Genomic DNA, 16,263 nt, shown 5'->3' with positions numbered 1-16,263 from the left:
GTTCAATGAAATGTATATATATATGCACACAATTTTTGTTGTTGAACATCTGAGGATACACACACACACCCCCAGTTGAAAATGCCACAGCTTTAACAAGCCTACCCCTCCAAGGAGAACTCTACAGAACAAAATGATTAGACTCCATACCTCCTGCATCATCACAGCAATATTCTAGAACCTATCACTTCCAGTCACTGTGTGCTTTCCCTTCTTTCACATGCTTCTGAAGGACACTCCAATTTAAGTATGTAAGTTATGGATAAAGTGTTAGTCACTCAGTTGTGTCTGACTCTTTGTAACCCCCATGGGCTGTAGCCTTCCAAGCTCCTCTGTCCATGGGGATTCTCCAGGCAAGAACACTGGAGCGGGTAGCCATTTCCTTCTCCAGAGGATCTTTTCAACCCAGGAATCGAATTTGCATCTCCTGTGTCTTCTGCATTGCAGACAGATTCTTTACCCACTGAGCCGTAAGGTGTTCCTTTTTGGTTATAGATATATCTTCATCATAACATTGCTCTTTTAGCAAAATCCATTTCAAGACTTCAAACAAAATTTGTGCTGACTTATTTTTCAGAGAAAACCAATCTGCTTGAGTCCTTCCATACCTGTGGTGTGGTCATGTGAATGTTCACGTTTTCTTCCTAATCTAATAAAGCCTGAAATGCACACACTGATGGAATGTGTGTTAATGTGTCAATGTGTTAATGAGACTTTGGGCCAATAAATTACCCTTCCACAGTGAGGATCTATGAATTTAATTTGTGCTTGTTGGGTCTATGTTGTGCAATGCTATTTAATTCAAGATAAATCTGCCCATTATGGGTAGAAATATGTGTTATGACTTGGGTCTTTCATAACATGACCTCATAACTGCAATTCAAAGGAAACTAAAACGAAGAGCTTAGTACACTAGGGTTTGAAATGACAAACTGTCATTCCGATAAAGATTATTCAGGTAAAAAGTGATAGTATTAAGACTCAAACAAATTAGGAGAAACTGCTATCTATGCTGTACCAGTAGGATGAGTAGTGTAGACCATTTTGGCAATTTAATGTTACATTTTTCCTTTAAAAGATTTAGAAGGTCCCTGTTTAACAGCAATGGCGACCTATAGCCGCACTTCGTTTTGTTTGAACAAAAACACTTTCGTATGTGTCTAGGTCAGTGTTACAAATGGGACAGCTAAAAACTGACAGTTCCGAAATTCAAATTTGGATCTATTTCACTGGACTTGAGCATCTATCCAGCATCCGGATTCAGATCCATTGGAGTTTAACTCATATGTTGGAATGTAACTCTTCTGAGCTTCTTGAATCAAGTGATCACTAAGCTTCATTATACTCTTTTAGAATTAGGCAGAATGTATATTTAAATCTATGATAGAATAACAAAAAAAAGCAGAATGATGAAATATGAAATGAAAAGTGAAAGTGAAGTCACTCAGTCATGCCCGACTCTTTGTGACCCCATGGACTATAGCCTACCAGGCTCCTCCGTCCATGGGATTCTCCAGGCAACAGTCCTGGAGTGGGTTGCTATTTCCTTCTCCAGGAAATCTTCCCAGCCCAGGGATCGAACCCGGGTCTCCCGCATTGGAGGCAGACATTTTAATCTCTGTGCCACCAGGGAAGCCCCCGAAATATGAAATAATGTGTTATAAATGGAGCCTAGAAATTTGAAATACATGGTTTTGCCTACATAACTAAGTAAATTTTGGTTTGTGACAAGTAAACGTGTGTGTGTGTGTGTGTGTGAGTGTCTGTGTGTGTGTGTGTGTGTTGCAACACATGGCATCCAAACTCAAGTCTACTAGGAGAATCAACATCAAAATGAAAAGGAATATAAATAGATTTTGTAGGCTCTTACAAAAAAGAATAATGTGTAATTTTATTGTTTTGTTTGATGTTTGCTTTTTGCTATATAATTTGTTTTATAACAGATTTGATATAATTCATATTACACAAAAGCCACACATTAGTGTGTATAAATCAAGAGTTTTAGCAGATTCACATGGTTTTGCAACCATTACAATTAATTTTAGAATATTTTCACCACCCACAAAACAACCTGTTTACCTATTAACAGTCACTTCTATTCTCACCACCCTCAGCCCCTGACAACACTAATCTACCTTTAGTTTCTATGAATTCCCTACTCTAGATATGACATATCAACAGAATAAAAACATACGTGTCCATTCGTGACCATCTTCTTTCACACAGTGTAATATTTTCAAGGTTCATCCATGTGCCATACATCAGTAAGTGATTTTTTATTACCTCATAATTATGACCAACCTAGATAGCATATTCAAAAGCAGAAATATTACTTTGCCGACTAAGGTCCATCTAGTCAAGGCTATGGTTTTTCCTGTGGTCATGTATGGATGTGAGAGTTGGACTGTGAAGAAGGCTGAGCACCGAAGAATTGATGTTTGAACTGTGGTGTTGGAGATGACTCTTGAGAGTCCCTTGGACTGCAAGGAGATCCAACCAGTCCATTCTGAAGGAGATCAGCCCTGGGTGTTCTTTGGAAGGAGTGATGCTGAAGCTGAAACTCCAGTACTTTGGCCACCATATGTGAAGAGTTGACTCATTGGAAAAGACTCTGATGCTGGGAGGGATTAGGGGCAGGAGGAGAAGGGGACGACAGAGGATGAGATGGCTGGATGGCATCACGGACTCGACGGACATGAGTCTGAGTGAACTCCGGGAGATGGTAATGAACAGGGAGGCCTGGCGTGCCGCGATTCATGGGGTCGCAAAGAGTCGGACACGACTGAGCGACTGAACTGAACTGAACTGAATGTTCCATTGTATAGATATACTAGATTTTATTTACCAGTTGGTGATGGACAGGGATGCCTGATATGCTACAGTCCAGGGGCTTGCAAAGAATCAGACACGACTCAACAAGTGAACTGAACTGATTTATCAATTATTAAGAACAATGGTTATTAAGAACAATGCCTTATGAACATTCATTCCAGTTTTTAAATAGAGATACACTTTATTTCTCTTGAGTATATACCTAGGAGTAGAGTTGCTGTATTATATGATAAATACAGGTTTAGCATATTTAGGAACATCGAAATTCTTTTCCAAAGTTGCAATAGCCATGTTACAGTCCTAGCTGCAATGTATGAGGATTCTAATTTCTCCACATTCTTGTCAACAGTTACCATCACCAGTCTATTTTAGCAATCCTAGTAGGTCTGAAACAGTATTTCATTCCAGGCAATTTGCTTTTGCCTAATAACTAATAACATTTAGCATCTTTTCAAATGTTTGTGACCCATTTATATATTTTCTTTGAAGTTGTATCTATACAAGTTCTTTGCCCATTTTTTTTTAACTGCTGAGTTGTAAAGGTTTTTTTACATGTTCTGGATACTAGACCTCTAAAAATGATTTCCAGATATTACCTCCATTCTATGTGTATTTTCAATTTATTTGATGGCATCATTAGAAGTATATATATAAAATCTTGTAGAATATATATGATTTTGATAAACCAATATTTACCTAATTCATTGCTCATGTTTTTATCTAAAAATCATAGTCTAACTAAAAGTCATGAAAATGTACTTAGATTTTCTTCTAAGCACTATAAGCTATTGTAGTAAGTTTTAAAATTTGGAAGTCTGGATCAGCCAATGTTTTTACTCCAACTGTTCTTTTTTTTCAAGATTATCTGACTATTCTGAGCCTCTTGCATTTCTATATGAATTTTAGGGTCAGTTAAAATTTAAGGGACTGGATATGACAAGATTATTTTGTTATTCTATTCCTTAATATTCCTCATATATATTCAGGGTCATGTCAAAGTTCTACATGCCATAATCTACCCCCAAAATGAAAACAATTACACCATTCATTAGTCCTTTGAGTGATACCCACTGAGCAAGCTTCCTTTATATTTATTTTTTCATACCTTTTTCATAAGCCTTTGTAACGACTGAAAATGATGAGAGAGGAAGTGAAAGCAAATGTCAAGCTGAGAGTTGAGTGGAGTAATGAAATGTTCTAAAAGACCTTAAAAGCACAGCAATTACAAGTGCTGAGAGATGAGTTATGAGTCAGGGTTTGTGCTCTGAATCTAATAGTATTTTGAACATATTTATAAACAATGAAGAAAAGGGAGATTCAATAAAGACCATCAAATATGTGATAGATTTTCCTGTTTTTCTCTTTTAGTCTTTTAGAACTTTCCTAAATAAACCAAATAAATAAAGGAGATATATGTACATAAACATGTGTATAGGCTTCCCTGGTGGTTCAGATGGTAAAGAATCTGCCTGCAATGCAGGAGATACGGGTTTGATCCCTCGGTCAGGAAGATCCCCTGAAGAGGGGCGTAGCTAACCACTATAGTATTCTTGCCTGGAGAGTTCCAAGGACAAAGGAGCCTGGTGGGCTACAGTCCATGGGGTGACAAAGAGTTGCACATGACTCAGCAACTTTCACTTCACTTACTTTTTCATATGAATGTGTGTGTGTATATATATATATATATATATATATATCTCAGTCACTCAGTCATTTCCAACTCTTCATGACCCCATGGACTGCAGTGCTCTAGGCTTCCCTGTCCTTCACCATCTCAGGAGCTTGCTCAAGCTCATGTCCATTGAGTCAGTGATGCCACGCAACCATCTCGTCCTCTGTCTTCCCCTTCTCCACCTGCCTTCAATCTTTCCCAGCATCAAGGTCTTCTCTAATAGCTGACTCTTCACATCAGGTGGCCAGAGTATTGGAGCTTCATCTTCAGCATCAGTCCTTCTAATGAATATTCAGGATTGATTTCCTTTAGGACTGATTGGTTTGATCTCTTTGCAGTCAAAGGGACTCTCGAGAGTCTTCTCCAACACCACATCGCAAAAGTATCAATTCTTTGGCTTTCAGCCATCTTTATGGTCCAACCCTCATATTCATACATGACTGCTGGAAAAACTAAAGCTTAGACTATCCAGACCTTTGTCAGCCAAGTAAAGTCTCAGCTTTTTAATATTCTGTCTAGGTTTGTTGTAGCTTTTCTTACAAGGAGCAAGCATCTTTTAATTTCATGGTTGCAATCATCATCTTCAGTGATTCTGGAGCCCAAAACAATAAAGTCTGTCACTGTTTACATTGTTTCCCCATCTATTTGCCCTGAAGTGATGGGCCCATATGCCATGATCTTTATTTTTTGAATGTTGAGTTTTAAGCCAGCACACTCTTCTCTTTCACCTTCATCAAGAGGCTCTTTAGTTTCTCTATGCTTTCTGCCATAAGGGTGATGTCATCTGCATATCTGAGGTTATTGATACATATATATATCATACATATATTATCTCAATCCATCATGGACTGTTTTGTGTCTCTTGTTTTACTGCTAGCTATATTTTCCTAAATCTTTCAGTAAAATTGATTCTCTAGGTAGACATATCAAGTTCATCCTGGGGATTTTATAAATCCTTGGCACATTATTGAAGTTAAAGTGTTACTCAGTATTGTCCAACTCTTTGCGACGCCATGGACTGTAGCCCACAAGGCTCCTCTGTCCATGGAATTCTCCAGGCATGAATACTGCAGTGAATAGCCATGCACTTCTCCAGGGGATCTTCCTGACCCAGGGATCAAACCCTTGTCTTCTCTATTGCAGGCAGATTCTTCACCATCCCAGCCACCGGAAGTCCATTATTATGGCCCTGATAAGGTGTGAGAACCCCAAGAAGAGACTGTATTGCAGAACCATTCCTGTGTTTTGAATTCAAGTTCCTAATGTACCTGATTTGTTTTCATTTAGTTTTTGAAGTTAATGAATGCTGAACCACTTTTAGTAGTTTCTGGCTGAATTTACTATACTCTCACCTTCGTCGTTTATGGGACTGGTGAAAATGTACATGAGTAATTGAACTCATAATTACCAAAATACATATACTGTTGGGTATGCAAAAGGAATCTTAAAGCTTTTACCTTTACACCATTTGTTTTTTCAACCTTTAATTTATCCTGTATTATGCATGTAAGCTTAGAAAATACTTTAAAAATCAACAACAAAGGAAGACTAATTCAGGGTTAATGACTTTCCAATCAAGATAGCGAGCAAGACAGTAGGAGAGATCTTTTATACTCTTCTAGTTAATCTTTATTCAGCCTCCAAAACTCAGTTAATATTATTTTACCAAAATAAAACCTTTCCAGGATATCGCGCTCTGTTTTGCTACTCCCTGTTTAGACTAGGTACTACTTTGAGCTCCCAGAATACTTCCAATTTTTTCTATCGTAGCGTTTATCACATATTTATAAGGTAACTCTCTGGTTGCAGACCTACTCCCTTGAGATGAACTTTCTTAGTTCTAGACCATGTCTTTCATTTTTTAAACACTAATGTCCTACCCTGTATTTAACATATGTTTGGTAAATAATATTTAATGACTTGATACATTTAAAACCATCAATTATCTCTCCTTTGTTCCATTTTTTTGTTCCTTTGATAATCTATTTCTTATTTTAAATGGATCTAGACAAGGACCCCATTTCAAAACACTGTTTCTACTCTCAGCGAGGGTTCTCATTTGGCCCTTACTGGTGAGTTTTCACTAGATTTCCATTCATCTCCCACATTAAGGATATTCTCCACAGACAAAACTCTCTTTAGATACAGAGTAATATCTCTACTCTATGCAGGAATCCATTCCGTTTTTTATTCAGGAAGACAGCCTATATCTCAAGCTTATCTCTGATGGATGACTTTAGGCAGCTTAAGAAGGATCCCTATCAGAATCTATTTCCTGTGAGCCCAACACTGGCCAGTCCATTTTTTGGTTTTACAAATTGAACTTGCTATCCCTAACCCATTGTCAGCTATTAGTAATGGCTTCTTGGTGTGAAATTTATTTTACTGCATTTTTTGCTAGTATCTAACTCAAATCAACTATCCTAAAGAGTAAGGTTTTACTAGAACAGAAATAAAGAAGAAAAAGTTCATTCAGGAGCCCGTGACACTCACTTCCTAGGAGAGGAGACCAAGGCTAGTACCTCATTAGCTGATGCCACTGGGCCTGAGAGATAAAATGGAAATTCCTATCACTTGTAGGAACTTGCATTTAGACATTAAGGGAATGTAGATTGGGTGCAGGGACAAACAACAAATTTCATCAACTCTAAAATCACTGCAGATGGTGACTGCAGCCATGAAATTAAAAGATGCTTATTCCTTGGAAGAAAAGTTATGACCAACCTAGATAGCATATTCAAAAGCAGAGACATTACTTTGCCGACTAAGGTCCATCTAGTCAAGGCTATGGTTTTTCCAGTGTTCATGTATGGATGTGCGAGTTGGACTGTGAAGAAAGCTGAGCACCGAAGAATTGATGCTTTTGAACTGTGGTGTTGGAGACGACTCTTGAGAGTCCCTTGGACTGCAAGGAGATCCAACCAGTCCATTCTGAAGGAGATCAGCCCTGGGATTTCTTTGGAGGGAATGATGCTGAAGCTGAAACTCTAGTACTTTGGCCACCTCATGCGAAGAGTTGACTCATTGGAAAAGACTCTGATGCTGGGAGGAATTGGGGGCAGGAGGAGAAGGGGATGACAGGACGAGATGGCTGGACGGCATCACTGACTGGATGGACATGAGTCTGAGTGAACTCCGGGAGTTGTTGATGGACAGGGAGGCCTGACGTGCTGTGATTCATGGGGTTGCAAAGAGTTGGACACGACCGAGTGACGGAACTGAACTGAACTGAACTGAACTGAAAATGCATGTGGCCTGTGCAATTTTTCATTTTCTTAATGAAAATGGCAGATTAGAGAAAAACAAAGTGGCTAATTTTACTCCTCCCGATCTAACCCTGCTTGTCTCCAGGATTTTGCAAATCCTTCTGCAATGCAGTATTTTGGCAACACGTCTTCACACAGAATAGATGTGTAATCACCCGAGGAATTAGTGCAATCGCTTTCATTTGATTTGATGTGATTCATGCAAAGTGTAAAGCAATTTTGCATTACAGAAATAATCCTTCATATAGAATATTCTTATAAGGAAGCTTTAGACTTAAAGTTCACCCTCTCACCTGACCAGAGTGTAACAAAACCCAAATAGTGTCAGCGTATCCTTTTAGCTGGAATCACTCATACAAATATCTAACTGGCATTCTGCTGCCAATGCTATTATTTCATTTTAAACTGAAAATAAAAATCCTGCTGGACAGTTTACGATACACCATCAAATCAATGTCACCAGAAGGATGAGGAACACTGTGCAATTCAGATTCTAGGAAAGGCATGAGCTTTCTCTGGGTTATAGAGGGCTCTAAAGGAAATAACTGTTGATGCTAAAGATACGAACAGGCACTACCAGTAACTAATACAAAAATCTCTTCCTTTTAGACTATACCACAAACAAAAACATTTCACAACTTAATTACTTATTTGGGTGCTGTCTGTCCAACTCTTTTTAGTCCCATGGACTATAGCCCACCAGGCTCCTATTTCCATGGAATTTTCCAGGCAAGAACACTAGAGTGGGTTGCCATTTCCTCCTCCAGGGATCCTCCAGACCCAGGGATCAAAGCTTCATCTCTTGTCTCTCCTGCATCGGAAGACAGATTCTTTATCATTAGCACAACTTGGGAAGTGCTTAATCTTAAATGTGTTTATCTTAATTGCACAGGGTTGAGACAAATGTCACATAACTAGTTACTAGGAATGCTCCCACATGCCCTTACTTTCCCTACATTTAGCCCATTTTTTCTTTCATCAAACCAGTTTTATCAGAATCCTTCAACTCTTTTATTTGGTGACCTTGGGAAGCAGAAGTTCCCAAAACTTCAGAAATCACAGACCATTAAAAAATAAAAGTGAGATTAAAAAAAATGGAAAGTTTAATCTACCATTTCTAAAGTTTTACTCTTCTAAAAAATAAGCACTTCCCACCACCATAAAAGAAGGAAAAAATCTTCAACAGGTAGAAAGGGAAGCAACCCAAAATAAAAGGTTTTCCTTTAAACTGGTTACATTTAACTTTGTGGAAAACTCACTACCTTACCTTTATGTTTTCATTTTCCACACACAAGTGAAAACGCCTTTGTGACCAAGCGCACTGAAAATCCTTTTTGAGATATCAGCTCATTTTTGGCAGAGCCTTGACCATGGCTAAAAAACGTTCATTCATTTTAATCCTGTAATCATCTATGGACTAACCTATTGTGTTCAAGCCCTTGATCTAGATCCTAAATAATGCCAGAATCAGAACAGTCCAATCCCTGCCTTCAAATAGCTTATGATCTAAAAAAGAAGATAAGAAACAGTGAATTTAAGAAAAGGTAATGAGAAATACCGTAAGAGAGGAACAAACCAAGCTATGAAGGTTGAAAGAAAAATAGAGTAACATTTACTCAGGGAATCGGAAATGGAAAAATTAGAAATGAAATGGAGCCTAAAGAATAGGGGGTATCTCAAGAGCAAGAAGGGAGGGTGTGTGTGTGTTTAGGTGTATGTATGTTATGGGTATGTGTGTGTAGAGATGAAAGAATGGAAAAAGAGCATTCCAGAAAATAAGAGGAGAAAGGCATGGGCTACAAAGTTCATGCCACATCTTGGCAATAGCCAATGTGTAATTATTAAAGGTTTTGAAAGGAAAATATTGTAGAACAAGAATGCTTTCAGAAGAACGAATTTTAAGATTTTAGTTAAGAAAGTTTTTGAGGTATGCATTATTTCAAGTGCAAGGTTCACTGATTTTCAAATTCTGACCACTGAATTTATAACCCAAGAAGCTGGGGAAAAAAAAAAAAGATTTCATTGAATGAAAAATGTATTATAAGAGTTTGTTTGCATTTTGGTGGTCCAAAAGATGTGTCCCTGACATTGGCTTCCAGGATGAAGCAAGAGCAAATCACCACGTATCACTGGCTCCAAGGCATATGGGAATAAAAGGAAAATAATCTGGAAGAGAAAGCTTCTCTAAAGCTGAGGAAGGACCTGGGTGGGAGAAACGGGTTTGGGGGAAGGGGTCTCAAAATGGCATTGCTTCTGATCAAGGAAGTCACCTCACAGCAAATGATGTCTGAAAATGAACCCATGATCATGGAATTCACTGGCCTTGTCATGTTCCCCATCATCCTGAAGCAATTGATTTGGTAGAATGGCCTTTTGAAGACTCCATTAGAGTGTCACCTAGATGGTGATACCTTTCAGGACTGGGGCAAGATTCTCCAGGAGGATCTTGATACATGTCCTGCATCAGCGTCTGACACATAGTGCTGTTGTTCCTATAGCCAGGATTCACAGGGCCAGGAATCAAGAGGTCAGCATGGGAGTGGCACCCTTCACTACTATCCCTAGTGACCCACTTGCTACCCCCTAGACTTCATGTTCTGCTGATCTAGATGTCCGTTCCAAAGGGAGGAATGCATCTACCAGGAAACACAAGAATGATTCCACTAAAGTAGGAGTTAAGACAGTTACCTGGCCCCTTTGGGTTCCTTCTGCCTCTGAATCAACAGGCAAGAAAAGGGAGTTACAGTTCCAGCTGGGATGACTGGGCCTGACAACCAAGAAGGAATGGGAAAACTACTCTAAAATGGAGGTAAGGAGAAGTATGTCTCAAATACAGGAGATCCCTTACGACATCTCTTAGTATGAAAATGACCTGGGATTAAACTCAGTAAGAACCAACAACAATCCAATCCAAGCAGTACTACTAGTGGCCTGGACCTTCAGGAGTGCAGCTTTGAGTCACCCCTCCAGGCAAAGAGGGCTTCCCAGGTGGCACTAGTGGTAAAGAACCCGCCTGCCAATTCAGGAGACCAAAAACACAGTTTCATCTCTGGGTTGGGAAGATACCCTGAAGGAGGGCATGGCAACCCACTGCAGTATTCTTGCCTGGAAAATCACCACGGACAGATGAGTCTCGAGGGCTACAGTCCATGGGGTCACAAAGAGTCGGACATGAATGAGTGATGGTCACACTATGACCCTGTGACTAGTTACAGAAATGAAAACTATCATTGTCGTGAGTATTTCTGCCTTACTCTGTTATCAGTATGACTGTCTATAACATAAATATCTTTGTGTTCTCCCCTCTCTTATCCCCTTATCATGTAACTTAAAATATATTGACCTTATACTATACTAGTCAAGTGCCATCACTTTGCATCTTCATGTCTTAAGTTATGGAATATCAAAGCAAAAAGTAAATATCACCCAAGGACTTTGCATCCTCCTCTGGAGAAACAGTGAGTTTTCAGTTGTATTTAGGATAGCTATAGTATCTTAGACAGAAGTGTGACCCTGTTATTGTCTTTATTTGGAGATGAAGTACAGTTTAAGGAGATGTATATGAATGTCAAGTTGATAAGGGGTAAACTCATGATACTTAATTTTTTGTGTCAGCTTGACCATGGTGCCCAGATATTTGATCAAATATTATTCTGGATGTTTCCATGAGGGTGGTTTTTGGATGAGATGAACATTTAAATAGATTAACTTTGAATCTATAAAGTATTAATAGATTGCCCACTTTAATGACAGGGTCCCTCAGTTAGATGCTGTAGTAGGACAGAAAATGACCTCTCCTAAGCAAGAGTGGATTCTGTCAGCAGACTGCCTTTGAACTTGAACTGTCACTCTTCCCTGAGTCTCCAACATGCCAGTCTAATCCCTTAAGATTTTGAACTTGGCAATGTCCACCTTCATATGAGCCAGTTCCTTAAAGTAAATTAATCAATCCATCTCTATCTCTCCCTGTAGACCTATGACAGGAGAGAGAGAGAAAGAATATATACACATTCAATCTATATAAATACACACACATACACATATCATATTGGCACCTGCTTCTCTGGAGAACTCTAATACAGCTGCCTTCAAGCTCTACACACACAGTGATATAGGCATTCTGTAGATACAAATATAAACATACATATTAGGATTAACAAAATCGGCAGCTTAAAAGAACATGCACTTATTCTGTTTCTGTGAGAAAAGGTCTGGGCATGTCTCATGTGTCCTCTGCATAGAGTCTCATCAATTGCAATCAAGGTATTGACAGGTATAATGGTGTCATCTCAGGCTAAACTGATGAAGGATCCATTTTTGCAGAATTCAGTATTTTGTGATTGTAGAGTTGAAGGTTTCAGTCTTGCTGGCTGTTGTTAACTAGCGCAAGTTGATCAATTACTAAATATATAGAGCCTATAAAAACTATAGCAGTTTCCGAAACAAATTCAGTATCTTTTTGACTAATGCATAGTTTCTGTCTTCCTTCACTCTAAGAAGTCATAAACTAATTTGATTCTAAAACCTCATTCAGCCAAATATCTCCAAATTCATTTTAAGATGAGGAAGACTCAAATGTTAAAGCAGCATAAAATTTGACAAAATAGTTCTGCCATTCCCCAGCGGTAAAATCCCAAAATGATTTTCATAGTCTAGTGAGTTATGGAAATGGAAGGAACTGTAAACTGGTATTAATGGGAGACAAGAAGAAAAGGAAATACTGTGGTCAGACTTTAAAATTATTTGGTGTGCCTCATAATACTTCCCCACTCTATATTTTAGCTAAATTGAACAATTTAACAATTTAACCATCAGCTTTTAGGCGGGATCTTTTGTAATTATGATTTTAATTCAAGAAGTTAATAATATTGTTTATTTTCTGTTTTTCATCAACTGTAATATGTGCTTTTGTCAGTCCCCTCAGCCTCCGCCTCCTCTGTCCCTCTGCCAGCTCTCCAGTGCCACCTCGGCCAGTGGTCCTCCACGGGAGGGAGTGAGGCGGTGGGCTGCCGGCGGTCCTATGTGCTAGGCAATGTTGTTTCCTCTCCATAGGATCTCCCCGCCATGCCCCTGTGCTCTGAGGTGGACAGCAAATTGTGTGTTTATCAAACCTTTATCAAACATTCCCACTACTGCATAGAGGGCACATGTATCTTCAGTGGGACTTGGAATTCCTAGAGAATTGCCTTTGTGACAAGTTGACATAATCTCTTTAAGTTCCATCTCTAAGTTTTCCATATTTGTCTATATCTTGAGAGTCCCTTGAACTACAAGGAGATCCAACCAGTCCATCCTAAAGGAGATCAGTCCTGAGTGTTCACTGGAGGGGCTGATGTTGATGCCAAAACTCTAAAGCTTTGGCAATCTGATGCAAAGGGCTGACTTGTTTGAAAAGACCCTGATGTTGGGAAAGATTGAAGGTGGGAGAAGAAGGGGAGGGCAGAGGATGAGATGGTTGGATGGCATCACCAACTCAATGGACATGAGTTTGGGTGGACTCCGGGAGTTGGTGATAGACAGAGAGGCCTGGCGTGCTGCAGTCCATGGGGTCGCAAAGAGTCGAACATGACTGAACTGACTAACTGACCAACCCTATTTGCAGTTTGTTGTGTTTCAAAAAGACATCAAGAAACCATGAACAGCTTTAGTAATGAGTTTGACTGCCATTTCTTAGATGAAAGCATTATTACCAAGGACCTTCTAGACCAAAAGAACTAATGAAGTTTCTTCTTCTGATGATAAGCATGCCTTCTACATTGCAGATCTGGGAGACATTCTAAAGAAACGTCTGAGATGGTTTAAAGCTCTTCCTCGGTCACCACCATTTTTGCAGTCAAATGCAATGACAACAGAACCATAGTGAAGACCCGAGCTGCCAATAGGACAAGACTTGACTGTGCCAGCAAGACTAAAGTACAACTGGTGCTGTCTCGGGATGCCTCCAGAGAGGATTACCTATGCAAATCTGTATAAACAAGTGTCTCAGATTAAGTACACTGCCAGTAACAGGGTACAGATGATGACTTTTGATAGTAAAGTCGAGTTGATGAAAGTTTCCAGGGCACATCCAAAGGTCAAGTTGGTTTTGCGGATTGCCACTGATAATTCCAAAACAGTATGTCACCTCAGTGTCAAATTTGGTGCCACAGGCTTCTTTTGGAATGGGCAAAAGAGCTAGATATTGATGTCATCTGTGTCATCTTCCATGTGGGAAGTGGCTGTACTGATCCTGAGACCTTTGTGCAGGTGATCTCTGATGCCTGCTGCGTCTTTGACATAGGATCTAAGGTTGGTTTCAACATGTACCTGCTTGCTATTGGTGGTGGCTTTCCTGGATCTGAGGATGTAAAGCTTAAATTTGGAGATCACCAGTGTAATCAAGCCAGCATTGGACAAGCATTTTCCATCAGACTCTGGAGTGAGAATCATATCTGAGCCAGGCAGATACTATGTTGCAATCAGCTTTCACATTCACAGTTAATATCATTGCCAAAAAAAACTCATATTAAAGGAACAGACAGACTCTGATGATAAAGAGGAGTCAAGTGAACAGTTATGTATTACATGAATGATGGAGTATATGGGTCATTTAACTGCATTCTTTAGGATCACACACATGAAGCCTCTTCTGCAGAAGAGACCCAAACCAGACAAGAAGTGTTATTCATCCAGCATCTGGGGACCAATCTGTGATGGCCTGGACCACATTGTTGAGCGCTGTAACCTGCATGTGGGCAATTGGATGCTCTTTGAGAACATGGGTGCTTACACTGTCACTGCTGCTTCTACCGTCAATGGATTTCAGAGACCTACCGTCTACTATGTGATGCCAGGGCCAACATGGCAACTGATGAAGCAGATTCAAAACCAGGACTTCCCACCCAGAGTGGAGGAGCAGGAAGTCAGCCCCCTGCACCCTGTTCTGTGCCCGAGAGAGCAGCATGAAGCAGCATTCAGCAGACTGTGCTTCCACTCCTATTAACATGTAGCTACCACTCTTGTAGCTGTTAACTGTGAGTTTAGCTTGATTTAAAGGTTTAGGGGGGACCATTTAACTTAATTACTGCTCGTTCTGAGATGTCTATATGAGTAGGGCTGGCACACAGGTACACCAATGTGGAAGACTGGGAGATGGGGGTCACATTTATCTGTGTTCCTATGGAAACTGTTAGGTAGTTAGAATAGGAAAGAGGAGTCCAGAATGGCCATGGCTAAAAGACAAAGGGAAAAGCCATGAAAATAGAACAAAGGGAGGTCCAAGGACCAGCGTGAAGACCTCAGGTAAAACAGACAGCCCTCCTGGCTAGCCCAATTTACACAGGGCAGGCTCGGGGGAGGAGAAAAAGCATATAAAAAGAGGAGCCAAAATTGAGCTGGGGGTTTCTCTTCTCTTTGTGTCTTCTGGGTTGGCCCACCCTCATGCCTCGAGGATGTATTTTCCTTTGCTTGCCAAAGAAAACTGAGCTGTAACATGGAGCTGTAACACTGGTCCTTCCATTGCTTCAAAATTTTGCCATAGCGAGACAGAACTGAGGAAATTACACACTCCTCCAACAAAACTATTTGAATATTTGTTTTATATGGATTTTTATTCACTTTTCAAACATGCTATTAAAGGCTTCAACTGCTGAGCAAGCGTTTGTGGCTTGTGTATCAGCAGGATGGGCCAGAAGCTTAGTGTTGCAACTGGTTTTAACAAAAAGGAATAAAGTATCTTGACCTTAAAAGAAAAAAAATGTAATGTGTGATAAGAGGTATCCTCAAAACCAGTATTAAACAATTTAGCAACCATGTTATGTGATTGTGGTGGTGGTGGTTTTAGTCTCTGAGTCGTGTCCAACTCTTGTGACCCCATGGACTGCAGCTCACCAAGCTCCTCTGTCTGTGGGATTTCTAGCAAGAATACTGGAGTGGGTTGCCATTTCCTTCTCTACCCAGGGGATTAAAGTCACATCTCCTGTATTGACATACCACTGAGCCACCAACCATGTGACTACTAATCAATATTCAGAAAAGTCTTCATGTTTCTGTAGAAATACCAAATTTAGTTCATATCTGACATCGTGCTTAATCTCCCACCATGGATACCATGGAAACATTTGAAAAGGTGACTAAATTGACATTATCTGTAACTAATCTAAAATTTGGGCTTCCCTGATAGCTCAGTTGGTAATTTATCTTTATGCTATCTTCCAAATTATTGGGCTTGATCATTTCATTCAAGCCAGGAAAAAGTTGTAAAACCAAATCTATAACCAGATCTGGATATAAGACATGTAATACATTCCTAAGCAGAAACATTTATTAAAAATCACAGCTAAAGATTAGATAAGCTTATGGAAAAAATCTGAAGAAAAATTTTAAGGATCTGAAAAAGCTGATAAAGTAACATTTGCCTAAAAAATACATTGGTTTGTAATCCCTATTTAATGGTTTCCAAAAAAATTTAAGAGTAATATTTTTCTCCTTCATTTAATTCACAATCTTATTCAT

The 16,263-nt window shown here is 39.5% G+C and overlaps 1 pseudogene; it reads left to right on the top strand.

The window, feature by feature from the left end:
• Positions 1-13,404: 13,404 nt before the first annotated feature.
• LOC128066919 (ornithine decarboxylase-like) lies at positions 13,405-14,759 on the top strand (annotated as a pseudogene).
• Positions 14,760-16,263: the final 1,504 nt, after the last annotated feature.

This window comes from Budorcas taxicolor, chromosome 21, assembly GCF_023091745.1.
Source record: "Budorcas taxicolor isolate Tak-1 chromosome 21, Takin1.1, whole genome shotgun sequence".
NCBI lineage: Eukaryota > Metazoa > Chordata > Mammalia > Artiodactyla > Bovidae > Budorcas > Budorcas taxicolor.
This window is presented reverse-complemented; position numbering and strand designations above follow the sequence as displayed.